The following is a 12,898-nucleotide window of genomic DNA, read 5'->3' as shown; positions in this document are numbered from 1 at the left end:
AAAAAAAAAAAAAAAAAAAAAAAAAAAAAGTTTGTCTTGTCAGCAGACTTGATCTAGAGTTTTGTTCTCCTTGAGAGGTTTGAAACAATCAGCTACCATGAGTTCTACATCTCCAAGGAAACACATTCTTTCCACAACCCAAGTGAGTTTGGAACCAGACCCTTCCCTGTCGTAACCTTCAGATGAGAACTCAACCCTGGTCACAACCCTGATTGCAGCTTTGCTTAGGACCCAACTAGGCTGCACCCAGACACTTGCCCCACAGAAACAGAGATCATAAGTGTGTATTTTTTCAAGCAACTAAGTTTGTGGTAATTTGTTATGCCACATGAAATAAAACTAATATAATATATATACATAAGGACAATAGCATTGGCTGTGCTAGGTTGATGTGAGGATTACATGGGAGGATAGGTGAAAGTGATTGCTACAGTGTTCCTCCAAAACACATATTTTGGACCCTAATCCACAACATGACAATTTTATTTTATTTATTTATTTTTGAGTTGGAGTCTCACTGCCCAGACTGGAGTGCAGTGGCACGCTCCCGGCCACCACAACCTCGACCTGCTGGGCTCCGGCAATCCTTCCGTCTCAGCCTTCCAAGTAACTGGAACTACAGGCACACGCTACCATGCCCGGCTCATTTTTTTGATTTATTGTAGAGATGAGGTCTCGCCAAGTTGCCCAGGCAGGTCTCGAACCCGCGGGCTCAGGCAGTCCACTCACCTCAGCCTCCCAAAGGCGCGGGATTACAGGCTGAGCCACCAAGCCTGGCTTACGTGACAGTTTTAAAAGGTGGGACTTTTGAGGAAATGATTGATTCGTGAGGGTTCCACCTTCATGAATGGATTTGAGTTCTTATAAAAGAGGGGGAAAGGGGCTATGCTCAGTGGCCCAGCCTGTAATCCCAGCATTTTGGGAAGCTGAGTGGATTACCGTAACTCCCGGGTTCGAGACTAGCCCAGGCAACTTGGGAAGACCTCATCTCTACAATAAATCAAAAATTACCTGGGCATGGTAGTGCACCCCTGTAGTTCCAGCTACTTGGAAGACTGAGGCGGGATGATCGCCAGAGCCCAGCAGGTTGATGCTGGGGTGGCCGTGAGCATGCCACTGCACTCCAGCCTGGGCGATGGAGTGAGACTCCAACTCAAAAAAAAAAAAAGAGGGGGAAAAGAGTGCCATCGTGCCCTTTGTGCTTGAAGACACAGCAAGAAGACACTATCTTCGCCAGGCGCCATGGCTCATAACTGTCATTCCAGCACTTTGAGAGGCTGAAGCGGGAGGACTGCCTGAGCCCAGGGGCTTGAGGCTAGCCTAAGCAACATGGAAAGACCTTGTCTCTACAATAAATCAAAAAAATTAGTCAGATGTAGTGGCAAATGCCTGTAGTCCCAGCTACTTGGAAGGCTGAGGTGGAATGATCGCCTGAGCCCAGCAGGTCAAGGCTACGGTAACTGTTACTCTTTCTGTGCTACTGCTCTCTATCCTGGGCAATACAGTGAGACACTGATTTTTTTTTTTAAATGGCGGCACTAAATTGAAGCAGAGAGCAACCCTCACCAGACACTGAACCTGCTGGTACCTTGACCTTGGACTTCCTGTCTCCAAAATTGTGAGAAATAAATTTCTGTTCTGTATAAATGACCCAGTCTCAGGTATTTTGTTAGAGCAGCAGAAATGGACTAAGACAGTGGCCAACACAGTGTCTCACAGTGGTACAATTCAGGTACCCAGTGGATGCTACTTTTCTGCTCTTCCAGGGGCTCTCACAGTCTTAGTAAGAAGTGACTCTCCCAATTCAGAGATCACAGAAGATTTTGGATAATTGGTGGGATGTTGATTTGTGGGAAATGAGGGGGGGAAAGCAACTCTACATAGAAGAAATAGCAAAGCAAAGGTGAAGGGTTATAAAAGTGAATAACATCATCAATAATCACAATTAAGATTGTGTGGTTGGTCAGCCTGTAATCCCAGCACTTTGGGAAGCCGAGGCAAGAGGATTGCCTGAGCCCACGGATTCGCGACCCGCCTTGGTTTGAGACCTCATCTCTACAATAAATCAAAAACTAGCCAGGTGTGGTAGTGCTCACCTGTAGTTCCGGCTACTTGGAAGGCTGAGGCAGAAGGATCGCTGGAGCCCAGCAGGTTGAGGCTGCGATGGCCAGCAACCACCGCACTCCAGTCTGGGTGATGGAGTGAGACTCCAACTCAAAAAAAAAAGATTGTACGGCCAGTAAAAACAAATACAATATGTATACATAAGGATAAAAGCATTTCCTAATAGTTTCACTAGTCAATGTCATGAGAAAACCATCAAGGTGTTTTGGGACTAGGTCATTGAGACCCTTGAACATTAAGAAAATTTTAATGTTTTAATTTTATAACTTGCACATTTTATTTCCAAACTGAATTTTAAATTTGGGGATTTACTCATATTCAAGTGTGAATTTAGCAATTATACAGTATATTATCATAGAAGCTTCAATATGTTGCTCTCTACTTGGGTGAAATGATATTTAAATGAGTGAGAAATCAAAAGAAAACGTTCCTACATATTTATCCATTGAGTCTTGAATGTGTATATGTGGTGTGGGATGTGTACCTGGGAGTGTGTGGTGTGTGTACTTGGGGTATGCTGTGACTATGTGTGGGTGGTTATGTGTGTATGTGCGTGGTGTGGCATGTGTATATATGTGGTTGTGTGTGTGGTATCTGTGTCTGTGTGCGTAGTGTGTGGTGTGCTATGTGTGTATGTACAATGTCTGTCTGACCTGGTTTGTGTATAGTGTCTGTGTATGTGGTATGTTGTGGTATGGTGTGCTGTACATGTTTGTATGTCGAGTACATGTGTGTGGTGTATGTGCAATGTATGTGTGTTTGGTATGGTGTGGTATGCATGTGTACATCTGTGTGTGGAGTGCACGTGTGGTGTGTGTGTGTATAATGCATGTGTGTGTGGTATATTGTGTTGTGTGTATGTGTGATGTCTGTGTGTTTATCTCTGTTGCAGGTGTGTACATGTGTGGTGTGTGTGTGTGTCTATCTCTGTGTGGGGTATGTACATGGTGCGTGTGATGTGTGGTGTGCATGTGTGTGTCTATGTGTGTGTGTGTGTGTGTGGCAACTTTGGGACGGTGTCCCTCAGACTTCCAACTGCAGGGAGTGTGTCTGAGCAAGGGACCCCTGCTGCTCTCTGAAATCCACTACTGTGTCTGTGCCACTTCCCTGCTTCTCACGACAGAGGGCCGCAGGTACTAAGGCGGACTCTTCCTGGCAGTCTGATGACAATTTTGGCTCAAGGATTTGGTCAAAGCCTCACTGAGTTTCGCTGAGCACTGCAGAGCAACCTGCAGCTTCCAGGCCACCCTCCGCCCTCCTCCTAAAGTCCCTGCCACCCTCCACCCTCCTTCACCAGCGGTCAGACCTGCCTTGCAGTCTGACAGCTCTTCTTCTCTCCCCAGCTCCCTCCTTATTTCACACAGCCACTTCCGCTAATATGTCTCTAGCACTGTTAATCCTGTTTTGGCATCTGCTTCTTGGGGGACCTTGAGTAACACAGTTCAGGGCAGGGATGGCTTGAGGAAACAGGCCCAAAGCTGGGGATCGGGAATTGGCCCGCCCACCGCCTCCCAGAGGTGTAGGGCCTACCGTCCTGGCTGGTAGCCAGTGAACTGTGAATCTCTGGCATAAAGAAGTGGCTCAAGACTTTACAGGTAGTGACCAGGACAATGTTCTGGTGGAGGGGCGTGATGTGGCAAGTGCCATGATGCAGGCATTTTAAGAACACAGGTGGGGAAAAAAGAATACAGATGAGGAAATGCCTACAGAAACAGCAGAGTGGGCTGTATACCACTAAGCTGGGTTTTTTTGTTTTGTTTTTTTTTGTTTTTTTTGAGTCAGGGTCTCACACTCTGTTGCTCAGGCTAGGGTGCAGTGGCATGATCATGGCTTACCACAGTCTCAACCTTCTGGGCTCAGGTGATCCTCTTGCTTCAGCCTCCCGTATAGATGGAACTACAGGCATGCACCACCACACCTAGCCAAGTTTTTGATTTTGTGTGTGTGTGTGTGTGTGTGTGTGTGTGTAGAGATGAGGTCTTGCTATGTTGCTCAGGCTGGTCTCGAACTCCTGGGCTCCAAGAAATCCTCCTGCCTTGGCCTCCCAGAGTGCTGGGATTACAGGCGTGGACCACCATGCCTGGCTTACTAAGCTGTTTGGATGCACGACAGAAGAAGGAGAGAAGAAGGCCTGTTAACATAGGGTTCTGAGACAGCTTACAAGGAAACCTTCATCTCCTGCAGAGGAAGAACAGACACAGCTTAGATGTAGGCTGAGGACCTGATTGATAGAGTCATGGAGCTCCAGAGAGGTTTAAATGCTCAGTAAAGGAAGGTATGTTAGCAAAGGTGGGGGAAGCCTGGGATCCTAAACATGGGACAGGGATGTGTGGATGTTTGCCCCTGAATATGTGGACTCTGCACTCCCTGCTGAACCCTCTGGGCTTGTGGAGAAAGCCCACCCTCCCTAATAATGTCTAGCACTTCCACTAAGCTGGCAGCTGCTACAGATCCCTCTCACCTCCCAAAGGAGCAGCCCCCGCCACCCGAGAAACTACCACTCGTCTCCCCTAGCTTCATGTATGTGCTAAGGCTTTCAGTGTTAGAAGAGAAAATGATTGGTTGGGCTCAGTGGCTCAGCCTGAAATCTTAGCACTTTAGGGGGCTGAGGTGAGTGGATTGTCTGAGCCCACAGGTTTGAGACCAGCCCGAGCAACTTGATGAGACCTCATTTCTACAATAAAAAAGAAAAAATTAGCAGGGCATGGTAGCACATGCCTGTGGTTCCGGCTACTTGGAAGGCTGGGGCGGAAGGATCGCCTGAGTACAGTAGGTCAGCACTGGGGTGGCCATGAGCATGCGACTGTACTCCAGCCTGGGCAATGGAGTGAGATTTCAATTAAAAAAAAAATGACTAGGCGTGGTGGCTCATACCTATACTCCCAGCATTTTGGGAGGCTGAAGTGAGTGGATTGCCTGAGCCCAAGGGTTCGAGACCAGCCTGGGCAACTTGGTAAGACCTCATCTCTACAATAAATCAAAAAGTTAGCTGAGCTTGGTGGCATGTGTATGTAGTTCCAGCTACTTGGAAGGCTGAGGCAGAAGGATTGTTTGAACCTAGCAGGTCGAGGCTGCGGTGGCCGTGAATGTGCCACTGCACTCCAGTCTGGGCAACAGAGTGAGACTTCAATTCAAAAAAAAAGAGAAAAATGGAGGAATGGAGTACAACAGGGAGGACTGCCCCTAGGTTAGGCAACATGGGAGCAACACTTCACTACCTGATCCATAAAGTTCTTGCTCCTGGAGGATAGTACTGTGAGCAAATTAAAGTAGCTTTCTTACCAAAACCAACAGCTTGCTCACAAGACTCAGGTAAGACCCTCATCTCCCCATGCTCACCACTTCAAGCCTGTTATTTCTTAATTTTGCCCAATCTTCCCATTTCTAGCCTTGGAAGACATACTTCAAAGTCCTCCAATCCAAGCTGTAACACCCTCCATCCACCCTTTCCTAGTTTCTCTGTTTTGAGACACTTTAAAGACTCTGACACCCTGAATTGTACCCCACATCTTTAAAATAAAAAATTATGAGACTTCTGGGCAAGATGGCGATGGAACAGGTCAGACTGTGAGTCTTCCAGTCCCTGAACATGGAACGTCTTGTGTTTGAATGGTCGTGTCACTGATGGGATGAGGGAAGTTTTCTTGGATAATTTCATGGAATGTTTGTTCCAGGATGGTCTCTGTCTCTCTATCTGCCTCGGGGATTCCAATTAATCTTAGGTTCGGCCTCTTGAAATAATTGCTCATTTCTTGGAAGTTTTGTTCTGTCTTTTTAAGCTTCTTTTCTATGTTTTTAACAGTTTGGGTTAGCCACTGTGTACTTACATTGGCAGTACTATACAAACAACTTGGTAAGGTTTCCTAATTTGGTATTTCAGTGTCTCACAGCTGTGTTCATGCCAAAGTGTGGCAGTGTCTTGCTGAGTGGCATTCATTATTGTTGCCTGTTTTTGTGTACCATTGTGAGAATGTTGGAGCTTGAATTAGAGCAACAACCAAACAGTACATTTCTTGTTAAACTTGGCAAGAGTGGAAGTGAAATCAGGGACATGTTAGTCCAAGTTTATGGGAATAATGCCATGAAGAAAATGGCAGTGTACAAATGGATTAAACGTTTTTCTGAGGGGAGAGAAAGCACCACTGATGAAGAGAGGTCAGGACAGCTAGTAATGGACAGAACTGATGAAAACATTGCAAAAATTTGTCGAATTGTGAGTCAAAAATCATCAACTGACTGTGAGAAACATAGCAGACCAAATAAACATCACTAGAGAAACAGGAAAGTTTTGATTAAAAATCTTAGCATGAGAAAAGTGTGTGCAAAAATGGTCCTGAAGGAGCTCTTGAGTCACAGCAGTGCACCAGCTTACACAGCACTGTTTGTGGGGGTGGGGGGGGGTTAGCCAGTAAACAAATAACTGTATTGGAACACCCTCCCTACTCACCTGATCTTGCCCCTGATAACTTTTTTCTTTTCCTAAAGATAACGGAAATATTGAAAAGAAGACATTTTTGATGACATTCAGGACATCAAGGGTAATACAAACAACAGCTTTGATGGCCATTCCAGAAAAAGAGTTCCAAAATTGCTTTGATGGGTGGACTAGGTGCTGGCATCAGTGATAGCTTCCCAAGGGGAGTATTTTGAAGGTGATTATAGTGATATTCAGCAGTGAGGTATGTAGTTCTTTTTCTAGGAAGAGTTTACAAGCTTAATTGTCAGTCCTTGTACTCTTGTAAGAGTTCCTAGGCTGGATATGGTGGCTTAATCTGTAATCCCAGCACTTTGGGAGGCCGAAGTGAGATGATTGTCTGAACCTGGGGGTTCAAGACCAGCCTGGGCAACTTGGTGAGACCTCATCTCTACAATAAATCACAAAAATTAGCCAGATGTGGTGGTGTGCATCTGTAGTTCTAGCTACTTGGAAGATTGAGGGGGAAGGATCTCCTAAGTCCTACAGGTCAAGGCTGCAGTGGCTGTGAGCATGGCATTGCATTCCATTCTGAGTGAGAGTGAGACTCCAACTCAAAAAAAAAGAGTTTCTGGTTGACTTTAGCCTGTTTATTTTACTTAAAATGTTATATACAATGTCTTCATTTAGTAAGTTGACTAAAGACTTACCTTGATTTATTAATGGGTATCTTTTAGCTGGCCTTTCTAGGTTCTGCAGTAATTGCCAAGTCTATACTGCATAGATTGGAGATATGCAGAACGATGTCTTGTACACTTGGACTACATGAGCACATAGAGGAAAGATCAGATTTTATTAGAAATGTCCCTCTTAATGGATGCAGACTTTGGCCTCATTAAGAAGAGGCTTCAGTTCTCATGTTGGTTATTTAGGAATCGTTGTAATTACTCTTGCAAATAAAGGAGGCAAATCTATCAAAAGATTTATATATTTGTTGTTGTTATTCATGACAATATTTTAAAATGTATTTTTGCAGGTTTAAAAATATTCTCGTAACACGATGAGTATTAAAATAAACAGATGTGACTTTTCACACATATTGCTTTTGCCTCAAATACAAATTCTGCACAAATATATGCAAATCATGCACAAATTCTACTCCCTGTTCTATGGTTACTCATTTAAAAGTTGAGTATTTTTTTTGAGTTGGAGTCTTACTCTGTCGCCCAGACTGGAGTGCAGTGGCAGCTCCCGGCCACCGCAACCTCGACCTGCTGGGCTCCGGCGATCCTTCCCCCTCAACCTTCCAAGTAGCTGGAACTACAGGCACACACTACCATGTCTGGCTAATTTTTTGATTTATTGTAGAGGTAAGGTCTCGCCAAGTTGCCCAGGTGGGTCTCGAACTCGTGGGCTCAGGCAATCCACTCGCCTCAGCCTCCCAAAGCGCGGGATTACAGGCTGAGTCACCAAGTCCAGCAAAAATTGAGTATTAATCAAAGGTTTGCAAACCTGGTTTTTTTCCTCTTGGTTTCTATTATGATTTCAAGTGTCTTCAGCATTTCTGTGGTTTCCATTATGATTTCAAGTCTTATCAGCATTTCTGTTAAGATATATGTCCTGAGCATTTGCCATTCATTGCGCACTGACTCCACCCCAGAGAGTTTGCAATCTAGTAATCTGGTGTGCATAAGATGGTAATTATGGTTCAAAAGAGTAGGTGATCAATGCTAAATGAACAGCCAGTCAATAAGGGTCCTAATGGTAGTTGCTAGCCCTTTAGCTTTGAATATTTGTCTTTTTCCTGCTGACTCAAGACTTTCTGTAGTTAACCTGTAAATAGAATATATTAAATATACTCAATGCGTTTCTGTTCTTCATACACTATTCTGATTGCATTATTCCCCTGATCAAAACCTTTCATTGACTACTGAGAAAAGTCCAAAATTCTTAAGTGGAAATTTTGGGGTTTCTAAATCAGATCCCTGTTTGTCATTCAGGTCTTATCTTCCACTATTCTCCTCTGCACTCCAGAAATTTCAACAAAACCGAGCTAGTCAATACTCACTGCATATGCCCAGAATTTTCTGCTCCCTGGCCCTTGCTCACCTTTTTCAATTTTCAGCACCATCTTCCCTGCCCTGAAAGGCTCAGTCAGGTGGAACTTTTAGGAAGAACCAACCCAAGGTGAGGTGAGAATAGGAGTGGGTCCTGTACTTCAGTTGGTATAATTATCATAAAAACAGATAACTCCTGAAGATCTTTCTCTACTTGTCTCATCCTCTGGCTTTCTTATAGTATTTGTTATTATCTTTTTTAAAAAAACAAGTTCTATGCTTCCCAACCTGGAGTGTAGTGGCTATTCACAGTACGAACATAGCTCTCTGCAGCCTTGAACTCCTGAGCTCAAGTGATCCTTCTGCCTCAGCCTCCCAAGTAGGATTGCAGGTGTGCACCACCATGGCTCATTTTTAAAATATTTTTTGGGGAGACAGGGGTCTCATTATGTTGCTCAGTTTGGTCTCAAACTCCTGGTCACAAGTGATCCTCCCACCTTGACTTTCCAAAGCACTGGGATTATAGGTGTGAGCCACCATGCCTGGCCATCCTTCTTAACTTCTTTCTATCACAATTTTCATAATGGTCATGGAAGCATACCTTCAAAACTGATGAGATGTGTTTAGGGAGAATGATTGCTCCTCTTCCTTTCTTCCCTCTAACATGACCTTGTGCACCCAGCCTGTTCTCTCTGACTACTGATGGCCCGTCCTTCTCAATCCCAACTCCTGCCTCTACTGGATTCCCATGGAAGTCCTTTGTAACTGGTGATATGGTCCTTGACACATACAAATATTCTGTAGGTATTTGGGTCCCACCTCCATCTGCCCTTTGAGTGCTGAGATGCTGCCTTGTAATCATCTCTACCCCTTACATGTTCTAGCAGAGGGCTTTGTTTATGGAATGTATCACTGAATCCATCCAAGAAAAGCAACAAAAGAGAAAAATATGTTTGCAATCTGAAGAATCCATTTGTACATATACTTATAATTATCTGTGGTGTGTGTCAAACGCTGTTGAAGCAAAGTCACATGCATGGATGATCAAATGGTTTTCTGGTTTGACGATTTCCTCTCTCAATTTTTACTAAGGTTGGAAGAAGGTCCAGTTTGGGCCCATCTTATTTAGAAAGTAGCTGAAGTGCTCTATAATTCATGAAATAGGTTGTTTTATCTGTGTAGTGCCAAATAATAGGTATTGCTTTTTTAAAAATGGAATTCAGCGAGGAATAGTCTGGGCATCTCAAAACACCTGAATCATTCTTACCACTGAATTTAAGAAAAACAAAAACAAAAACAACTGAATCTGACCAAAGAGAACAAGTAATAAAGAAAAATTTTTTATGTAGCATGTGAGGTTTTATTTTTGAGTAGGAAGATTTCAAGGCAAAAGGATTAAAGTGTAGGTGTACAAATGTTAGCAGCACCAAATTCTTATCCTCATTGTAACCCTGAAGTTCTTGGATCTTCATGAAAGAAATCTTTTGTTGAGTCTTTTTTTTGTACTGTTGCTAGCAGGTCATCTTCTTGTGACTCCTTTGCCCTTAAACGGATGCTTTAGTAGGCCACATTATGGTGATCCAATCCTCCCAAAGAGCAGGCCAGGGCAACATGAAATGGTTTATTTGCTTCTTGCACCTGTGTCTATAAGCCTCCAAGGCCCTGGAGAACCAAGGGCAGGCTTTCTGCTGCTCTGAGAAATTATTCTGTCTAGAATATTTGATCGCACACCAGAACAGGTGCCAAATGGAAAATAATAAGGCAGATGTCCACCCAGACAGCAAAAAGTTGGCCAGAACACCACATATCCTAATTTAAAAGACTGAAAACCTCACGTTCATCCTAAATGGTCTTCTCATGCCCACTGTTCACAGATCACGGACTCCTAGAGTGCTGAGCAAACAGAAATCTTGCATCTCATTGCACTCATTTTTTTTCAGACTGAGATTCAGACTGTCTGAGATCCAGACAGGTTAAATGATGTCTCCATCAATAATTAATAGCTGACTAGTGACAGATCCAGTCCTAGAAGGAACCCAGGGAAACCCAGGTGTTCTATCTGCAAAATGCAACCAAAAACGTCACCTCTATTCCTTATAATACTTTGTGTTATTTCAGAGCCTAGGATGAAGACATTGTATTTCAGAAATGATGAAGCAATTTCAGTAGATAACATGGAGAAAAGACTTAAACCAGCTAAATCTATTGTAGAAAAAATATACGTATTTGTCAAGCACAGGAAAGTGGAAGACTTGAATACTCGTTAACTCAGACTCCAGATTTTTCACACCCAGAAGTTAGTTGAGAATAAAGAGTCACATGTTTTACGGTCATGTCTCACAGAACTGTCTACTATAGTAACACCTCAATACTACTTGGCTATCTTTAAGAGGTTAATTATCTGAGCAGGCTTCCATGAGCAGTTGGAGCTTTCCTAGATGCATTTGTGAGCATGCTCCTTAGAGCTCAGTAAGCCTTTTGCCATAGTAAATGTAATGACTTCAGAAGAGAGATTTTTTAGCTGGCCCATTGAGACTCAACTACAAGGTCGGAGAACTCTGGTCCTTATAGTCCTGCCCTGAGTCTTCTCTGGACACAAGGAGGCCAAGACTACAAGACTGAGGGGGAAGCTGATGCCTGGAAAGAAGGTGGCATCAGGAAAAGAGCAGGAAACCTTCGATTCCAACTGTAATTCTTTCCAGCCCTACTATGGACTGAATGTTTGTGTCCCCTGAAAATTCATATGTTGAAATCTTAACCCCCAATGTGATGGTCTTAGGAGGTGGGGCATTTGGGAGATAAGTAGGTCATTAATCTCATTAACAAAATTAGGCACATGGCCGGGCTTGGTGGCTCAGTCGGTAATTCCAGCCTACGGGTTCAAGACCCACCTGGACAACTTGGTGAGACCTGGTCTCTACAATAAATCAGAAATTACCTGGCGTGGTAGCACACACCTGTAGTTCTGGCTACTTGAAAGGCTGAGGTAAAGGATCACCAGAGCCCAGCAGGTCGAGGCTGTGGTGGCCAGGAGTGTGCCACTGCACTCCAGTCTGGGTGACAGAGTAAGACTCCAACTCAAAAAAAAAAAAAAAAAAAAGGTTAGGCACATGAATGAGATTAATGCCCTTATAAGAAGAGACACAAGAGCTTGCTCACCTTCTCAACTTTGTTTTGTGAAGACACAAAAAGTAAGTGCCACCTGCAAACCAGGAAGCAACTTGGGAAGTCCAAGATCAAGGTGCTGGTAGATCTAGTATCTGGTAAGGGCTGCTTCCTGGACATCTCTGGATTAGTGTGCTACCTCCCTCCCCCCTACCCAGGTGCTCAGTGTATTAGTTGTGCCCTAAGCCCTTCACTGGGTCACCCACTAGTCCTGCTATCCTCTGGCCCTCAATAAATCCCCTCTCCCCAAGTTCAGTTAGGTCTTAGAAAGGGAAAATATCTTATTGTATCGGTCCATAGTCAATAGCTATTAGCATCAGAGTCTTCTGGGCAATATGCATGTTTTGAAAGAAGCTGCTCAATAACCAAGATTAATCTCAAATCAGTTGAATTTCAGGCACAATAAAATGAAAGGAAGTGTTCAGAGAAGCCATCAGGATGGCAGATGCAGCCATGTCTCAGAGCCCACTAGAAGTCGTCAATCAGGGTGCTCTTGTTTCCACATCTTCCTCTTCTTCTGTTCTAGCACTTCTCTGAACGTGGCGTCCCCCATACCACTCTGGTTGCCAGGGCACAGGAATGGGGCTCTGGCAGATAGAGTGAGAGGGGGGTTGTTAAGGCCTTTAATGGTAGGGGTTATTTGTAATTCTTGGATTTGCATGTCAGGAACTGTTTGGTATGCTCTCCTCTGGGCAATCATGCTTCCTCTTTTAGGAGCGAAATATTCCAAATGATGTAATTGTTTGAGTACAGGTGGTCAATGCCTCAAGCCTCACCTTTCCTAATCAGAGATGTGGTGTCTTCTGATTTTGAGAGTAATGAATGTATTTTATATGCATCTAGATCCAATACAAGTCTAGAACCATTTAATACAAGTTCATGTGAATGAATGAAAGGATGAATGAATAAAATATTAAAGTCTGATATTACTAGTGCTCATGTCCAGTCCTCCTCTCCTCCAGGTACATGAAACGTGTCAAACCTTCCTGCCATTAAATGGGACCATGTGACTAGTCTTGGCCAATAGACTGCAAGAAGTGATATATGGCATTTTGTTTTGTTTTTTTTGAGTTGGAGTCTCACTCTGTCACCCAGACTGGAGTGCAGTGGCTGCTCCCGGTCACCGCAGCCTCGACCT

The sequence above is a fragment of the Carlito syrichta genome, unplaced genomic scaffold (assembly GCF_000164805.1).
Source record: "Carlito syrichta isolate Samal-C Ts95f unplaced genomic scaffold, Tarsius_syrichta-2.0.1 Scaffold130373, whole genome shotgun sequence".
NCBI lineage: Eukaryota > Metazoa > Chordata > Mammalia > Primates > Tarsiidae > Carlito > Carlito syrichta.
The sequence above is the reverse complement of the archived record's forward strand: the minus strand, read 5'-3'. Positions refer to the sequence as shown.